Here is an 8069-nt window from a genome sequence, read left to right as displayed (position 1 = left end):
ATTATTATTATTATTATTATTATTATTATTATTATTATTATTATTATTATAAACATCGTATATAACTGCCGTAAGTATTAAATTTCATTATAAGTTTATATATATTATATTCATTGCATTACTATCATTATTACTATTATTACGTTTATTATTATCATTATTACATGACCATCATTACTATTGCTAGTATTATTATTACTATTATTGATTATAAAGCATAGAAAATAAAAGGTGATTTATACTTTACATTAGGTTACATATATATTATTATTATCATTATGCATTAGGTTATATATATATATATATATATAGAGAGAGAGAAACCCAAGGCGGTTTAAACATAATAATAAAGAAAGTCAAGGCGGTCATATATATATATATACACGTGAATATCGTAAGAGGGAGGGAAGAGCATAACGAAGAGAGAAAGAGAGAAAACGTAAACTCTTCCAAGCTTTTGGCTTCGATTTCTTGAAATCTGTAACTCCAATAAAAAATCTAATCCGGTAAGAGTATTCGTAACCTCCTCTTCTACACGTTGGCACCATTTTTGATTAGTGGAAGTTGACAGTGACATAGCTCATCTTTTCTTTGGGTTTGGCCAACGGGAATTTTAGGAGGCATAGACGATTCTGGACATTTTCTTCTTCGATAGCTCAGTCAGAAAGTTTCTCCGGAACTTCAAATATTTTGATTCCGTACGAAGGTATGGTTTTGGTTTCTCGTAGTTAATGTTTAATGTCATGTGAAAACTTAGGCTAGAAGACCTTAAGATAGGAATGAAATGAATGAATAATTGATGGATTGTGTATACGGTATAAAATGTGAGGTTTAGCTGTTGTCAATAATTTGCTGTTGAAGTTGGTCGGTTTGGAAAAAGATTTAATATTGGCATTTGTTTGGTTTTGAAATAATTTGTTACTGGAAGTGAATTGAATGATTGAGAGGTATTTGGTTTGGTAGTTGGGACACTTGAAGAGTGGCAGAAATTTGAGTTTTAAAGGAGGTACTACCAAAGTTTTTATAAGAGCTGAAGTTTTCGATTTAAAGCGATATTTTAAAAGAAAGAGATTATCATGTAGCTTGTGTATTTGAGACTATTTGTTGACCCTCTGTCACAAGATGTGACCAGGCACTTTAACTCCCCAGATTCTCCCATGTGCATGCATATATATGAATATTGAATATTATATTTGAGCGTGGAGTTCAACTCCATGGAATACTATATTGTTGAGCTTGGAGTTCGACTCCATGGAATACTATATTATTGAGCGTGGAGTTCAACTCCATGGAATACTATATTGTTGAGCTTGGAGTTCAACTCCATGGAATACTATATTATTGAGCTTGGAGTGTGACTCTATGGAATATTATATTTGAGCTTGGAGTTTAACTCCATGGAATATTATTGAGCTTGGGGATGCGCGCACAGAGGGACTGTCCAATGGTTAACTACCAGGACTTGTCGGGTTGGCTGTATAACCGACAGATGAGACTCATCAGCTATAGGACAGGCATGTATCATATGCATTTGTTTGCTTTGTTTGAGTGTGTGTCGTTTTAGTTTGCTTATCTGCTACTTGTTCTACTTGCTGTAAATGCTTCTCTATCTGTGTTTTCCTTGCTTGAATTATATGTGTATGTTTTTTTGAGAAACTCCTCTTGACGGAGGTGTGAAGAAGGTTGTCCTACGGGAGATTCAGAGGATTAGAAGCGACAGAAAGTAGAATGTTAGGTTAAATTTAGATTCAGAACTTGAATATCTTAGATAACTTACCTAATTCTAGTTTAGTTGAATCCTTAAGATAAAGTCTGAGTGTTGAAGTTCTAGGAATGCCTCTAGCTTTCCCGGGACCTTATACATTAACTATGCAGGCATCTTTACCATACTGAGAACCTTCGGTTCTCATCCCATACTATGTTGTTATTTTTCAGATGCAGGTCGAGAGACACCTCGTTGAGCGTCTGGATATCCTCCTTTCAAGCAAAGAACTACCTTTTTTACTGTTATATCTTGATTTTGGGCTATGTATAAATGTTTATAGAATCTCCACATGTACATTTTGTGTTTTGTCCCTCCTAGAGGTCAGCTTGGAGATACAGGGGTTTACTTTGTGGTTTGAGTTTTATTATATATAATCATATACTCTGGCCAGCCTTAGCTTCACAGGTCGAGTCTGGAGCTTGCTATCTAAGTTTTGGAACATTGATATATATATATATATGTTTTCAGCTTCCTTTTGATCTTTCCTGTCCGTTTTACAAATATCCATGCGAGTGTGACACAATTTTCTGTTTATCGTTTTTTATTAGCTTATCCTTCAAGACTCCTAGATATGATTTCATCCAACTATATCTATGTACATATCCTTTTCTTTTAAAGGTCGTAATGCCTTGCCACCTCTGCTTTACGACTTAAGCGTAAGGCTCTGTGTGGTAGGTGTTACACTAGTTTCGTTGAATTAACTTATTAACTTATTTGAATTATTATGAAAATTATCAAGTGTGATAAAAAAACAGGTCTGCTATTTGGGTTCCTTTTTTTAAATGAGTGTTATCCCCACACCTGCATATGAATTTTTAAAAGCTAATGTAAAATAAGTTCTTACACAGTGCTAGCTTGTTGAGTTTTAACTAAACTATGCACAACGAATAGCTGCAACTTTAATAAATGGGATATACCAAAATATTATGCAGTCCAAATTATGCAGCTCACAGTTCACAATTATGCAGTCCAAATTATGCAGTTCACAGTTCACAAACATTACCACTTTTCTTTCTTCTTCTTAAATCCAACAAAAATACCCAAGTCCCAACAGCTAATCAAGCCCTAACTAAGCTACAATAGAAACTATATATATGGCTATACTATTCTAACTAACTTTGTACAGCTCAACAAAACTAATGATAACAGACTTCAACAAATTGCCTAACTAAAGCTAGGGAGTACTAAGGGAGTACTACTTCTAACTTCCTATTAAATAATTAATCAGCAACCATTATAATCAAGTAACATATCATACATGTGTATAAGACAAATTTAGAATATTCCAAAGGGAATGGGAGATTGATAGTTTCGTTGAATTAACTTATTAACTTATTTGAATTATTATGAAAATCATCAAGTGCGATAAAAAAATAGGTCTGTTATTTGGGTACCCTTTTTTAAATGAGTGTTATCCCCATACCAGCATATGAATTTTTAAAAGCTAATGTAAAATAAGTGCTTACACAGTGCTAGCTTGTTGAGTTTTAACTAAACTATGCACAAGGAATAGCTGCAACTTTAATAAATGGGATATACCAGAACATTATGCAGTCCAAATTATGTAGTTCACAGTTCACAATTATGCAGTCCAAATTATGCAGTTCACAGTTCACAAACATTACCACTTTCCTTTCTTCCTCTTAAATCCAACAAAAGTACCCAAGTCCCAACAGCCAATCAAGCCCTAACTAAACTACAGCAAATCAGATAAGAAAAACACTTACCACAGATGACAACCCGTAACCACCAATGCAGTGAAGCAGCAGCAGCAAAGAAGAAGTGGCGAAGCACAACCCAGTGAAGCAGAAGCAGCGAAGCAGAACAGGGGAGAGGTAGCGAAGCAGAAGACGCAAGGACGCTACGAAGAACGGAAAAGCACTGAAGCCGCGGAGAGGAGAGACTCAGTGATGCCAGGAAGGAGGAGGTCGCGACGATTTGGGGAAGACACAGCGACGATGATGTGCGAGGATGGTGAGTTGCGATTTAGGGCTTCCTGCTCCTGCTGACTTGCGATTTCGAGCTTCCTGGTGAGCTGCGATTTGATCTCGGAATCTGAAGACGTGGGTTAGGGTTGATGGTAAGGTGGAGGGAGGAAGAGCGCTGCTCTTTGTGGTTTCGAAGAAAAGAATGAAAGCGCGTGTCTCTACTGATTCTATTGAAGGCCCTTCTTAGTTCCTAGTGACAAATTGTTTTAATATATTTATTTATTTATTTTAAAATTGTTTTAATTTTATTTTTTTATATTAATATTTGTTATATATTTATAATAAAAATAAATAATATTTATTATAAATTTATTATAATTTTATGTTTTCAAAATATAATATTTTTTATATATTTATAATAATAATATATAATATTTATTATAAATTTATTTTAATTTTATTTTTTAAAAATAATATTTGTTATTTGTTTATAACAATAGTTTTTGAGTATTTTATAAATTTAGTATTTATAGAAAAATAGTTTAAATTTATATAATTATCTGAAATTATTTTTATTGGTATTATTTAATTTGTTATAATTATTTAAATAATATTAGATAATGGTTGTTTCATAAACAACTGTTGTAATGGTTGTAAAACCGTTCTTTAAAATAGTCAAAGAGAACGGTTTTATTTTGTTACTATAGCGTAATGAAAAAATGAACTTCAACAGCAACACTGTAAAAACCGTTGTCTGAGACCATCTAATGAAACAGTTTTAAAGTGTAGCATTTCAACAACGGTTTTAATGCGTTTCTTTTGTACAATACTTTAAACAACGAAAAAGTTGGCTAAAAATAAATCATTCTAACGGTTATAAAATCGTTCTTTAAAATAGTCAAAGAGAACGGTTTTAATTTGTTGCTATAAAATAATGAAAAATTGAATTCAACAGTAACACTACAAAAAACCGTTGTCTAAAACTATCTAAGAGAACGGTTTTAAGGCATTGCAAAATTTGGCGTTGCTAAATGCCATATTTGTTGTAGTGGCGGTTTTGACCTTTTAGCTGTTTCCACACACCATTTTTTGGTAACCTTGATCTAAAAATATGTATCATTCTTTTCTTACTCCTTGGTAACCTTTTAGCAAATGGAATGCGGGTTGAGACCGGTAAACAAAAAGTGAGAAGATGCGAAAAGGAAGATACATACGTTAATATTGATGACATTGATGAAATACAAGCAAACAATGAGGTGCATTTGGAGAATTTTAATCCCTTTGATTATGAAAGTATGCCAGCAAGTCTAACCTCACAAGCTCCACCATCATCTATTCCATCGGTGTCTAATACCTCATCTGCTAAAGGTAAAAAAAGAAAAGTGGCAATAATAGACGAGTATTCCCGAGATATGAAAGACATGACTATGGCAATAAAAGATATTGCAAATGCTATCATAAGTTCGCATCCTGAAGTTTGGAAGACATCTGATATGAGGGAAGCTTTAACTAAATTAGGTTTGTAGGGCCGCTCATTTTGTGAAGCTCTTGAATGGCTTGTTACTCATTCTACTCTTGGAGTATTTTTCTGCTTACCGGAAGAGCTTTGATAAACCACTATTTTATGGTTTATATTGTGCTTAATTGTGCGGTTTTATCAAATCTTCACCCAAAATTCATATGATTAGCATGCATTTATAATTCCTTCCTAAAAATACATCATGGTTGAAAACTTGCTTCCTGGAGACTTTTAATTATGTATTTTAATTCTCCTTTATCCCATTCGATTCCGTGATCTGTGTGTCAAGTGTTTCAGGCTTTATAGGGCATGAATGACTTGGAGATTGGAAAGGAAGCTAGCAAAAATGGAAGGAACACAAGAAATTGAGGAGATGACCAGCGAGAAGTGACGCGGACGCATGGCTCACGCGACCGCGCGACATAGAGGAAATTGCAGTGACGCGGACGCATGGCTCACGCGACCGCACGGATTGGAAACTACACAAGTGACGCGAAGGCGTGGACGATGCGCACGCGTGGCAAGGCAAAACTCTGGATGACGCGAACGCCTGGATGACGCGATCGCGTGGCATGCGCGATCTGTAGAATCTGCAGAATTCGCTGGGGGCGATTTTGGGCCCTATTTTGACCCAGTTTTCGGCCCAGAAAAGCAGATTAGAGCCAGAAAACATGCAGAGACCGGAGGACAACATTCATTCCGCATAATTTTAGTTTTAGATCTGATTTTACCTCTCCTCTAGGTTTTCTCTCTACATATTGATAGTTCTTAGGAATTCGTTTTTATTGCTTTTTTGGATTGGGATATTGAGAAGAGTTATTACCTCCGCCAAGACTTCATTATTCTAGTTTGTTTTCCTTACTTGTCTCTTACTCTTCCATGTCCTCAATTTATTCAGAATTACTATTGGATTATTTTTAGAATTTATTAATACAAGAACTATTTTTATTTTTAATTGATCTTTTGATTATTATTTATCATGTCTTTCTTTATTTCCCTTTCTTATGTTGTGAAGTTTACATTCATAATGAGCGAGTAGTTCCATAACTTGATTGGGAGTTGATTGAAAGGAGAACCTTGAGTTGGAACACTCAAGAGAAAAATTGTAATTGGGTTTATTGTTGGATTGCCCTCTAGTCACTGACACCAATCCCTTTCAAGGGAGAGGATTGGAACTTGTGAATAGAAATAGCTTTCCAACTAGCTTGACATTCCTTTACATAGTAAAGGCTAACTAAGCAGACAACCTTCAATTATCAATTAATCTTGAGAGTGCTCCAACAAGAATAGGGCTTCCAACTAATCTACTCCCGATCAAGGTTTTTATTTAAATTACATAAATTCTCTGATTTAATTTCCTGTTTATCAACTCAAACCATTTTTAGAAAATATCTGATTAATAAAATAGCACATCTTTCTGCAACTCGTTGGGAGACGACCTGGGATTCATACTCCCAGTATTTTAATTCTAATTTTGTGACAATCCTTTTAAATTGATAAGCGGAATTTTGGTTGGTTGAGAACTATACTTGCAACGCATCTCTTATAATAATTTCTTAACTCGCCAATTTTCGCCACGTCAATTTTTGGCGCCGTTGCCGAGGAGTTGCAATAGAGTGCTAAGTTATTGATTGGAATTTATTTATTTGCATTTTATTTTATTTTTGTTACTATGAGCTGCATGTTTCTTTCGTTAAATGACGCGTTCACTTCCTGATCCAAGCTTGCCAGTATTTGATCCTGAGATTGAAAGAACTATTTCACGTATAAGGCAAGCTCGGCGTCGTTTAGTCCTCTCTGAGGGCGGATCTAAAACGTCACTTGAGGAAGAAACAAGCCCCCGTTCTACTGATTCAGTTGATTCACGTGCAGGTGACATGGTAGCACCTAGAAGAATTACTATCCAGGAGGCTGGAGCTCCTGATTTCACAATGCAACCATTTCAAGTGCATCACCCAACAGTAGCTACAGACTTTGAAATAAAGACTGCACTGCTCAATTTGATGCCTAAGTTTCATGGCTTACCTGCTCAAGAGCCTATCAAGCACCTGAGGGATTTCCAAGCAGCCTGTTCTATTGTCAGGCGCGATGGTGCAGATGAAACTTCTATTCTGTTGAAAGCTTTCCCGTTCTCTCTTGAGGGAAAGGCGAGAGAGTGGTACTACACTCAACCCGCAGCAACTATTTCTGACTGGGATACGCTTAGAAGAGAATTTTTAGAAAAATTCTTCCCAGCTGAAGTTACTGATAAACTGAGAAAAGACATTTCCATGATTGTTCAGGACAAATCCGAGACTCTTTACGAATACTGGGAGCACTTCAACAACCTTCTGGAAGCATGTCCCCACCATATGATTGATAAGATAGTGTTGCTCGGCTACGTCACACAGGGCATGAGGCCCCAAGATAAGACCACATTGGAAAGTGCTAGCAATGAGTCTATGAAAAAGTACAAGACCACTGATGAGGCATGGCAATTGATCAGCGACTTAGCTGAATCTACTCGGAATCATAGGAAGAAACAAGGCTGTTCAAAAGCTGTTGCAGAGGTATCTTCTAGCAAAGAGACTACTGCTCTGACTCAGAGTATATGTGAGATGACCAACTTACTGAAGCAGATGCAGTTGAGTCAATAACAAGCACAGCAAAGCCAACAGTTAGTCCCACAGAGAGTGTGTGGGATCTGTGCTGATTACAGCCATTATACTGATGAATGTCCGCAGCTCCAGCAGGAAGACAACACCGTGGCAACCACACATAACTTCTATGACCGCCCCAACCAAGAGTACAATCAAGGTGGCAATTACAACCATGGATGGCAGGACAATTCTAACCAGAATTGGAGGGACAACAACAA

At 35.9% G+C, this 8069-nt stretch overlaps 1 long non-coding RNA gene across 2 annotated transcripts in view; it reads right to left on the bottom strand.

Annotated features, from left to right (window-relative positions):
• The window catches only part of LOC110271240, a 12194-nt gene extending 8260 nt beyond the window's left edge, over positions 1-3934 (bottom strand). Inside the window, exon 1 of one of the 2 annotated variants that reach the window (XR_002361740.1) lies at positions 3493-3934. This is a non-coding gene — a long non-coding RNA (uncharacterized LOC110271240). The remainder of the gene's footprint in view (positions 1-3492) is intronic. The other variant, XR_002361742.1, reaches the window with a different exon arrangement.

This window comes from Arachis ipaensis, chromosome B01 (assembly GCF_000816755.2).
Source record: "Arachis ipaensis cultivar K30076 chromosome B01, Araip1.1, whole genome shotgun sequence".
NCBI lineage: Eukaryota > Viridiplantae > Streptophyta > Magnoliopsida > Fabales > Fabaceae > Arachis > Arachis ipaensis.
This window is presented reverse-complemented; position numbering and strand designations above follow the sequence as displayed.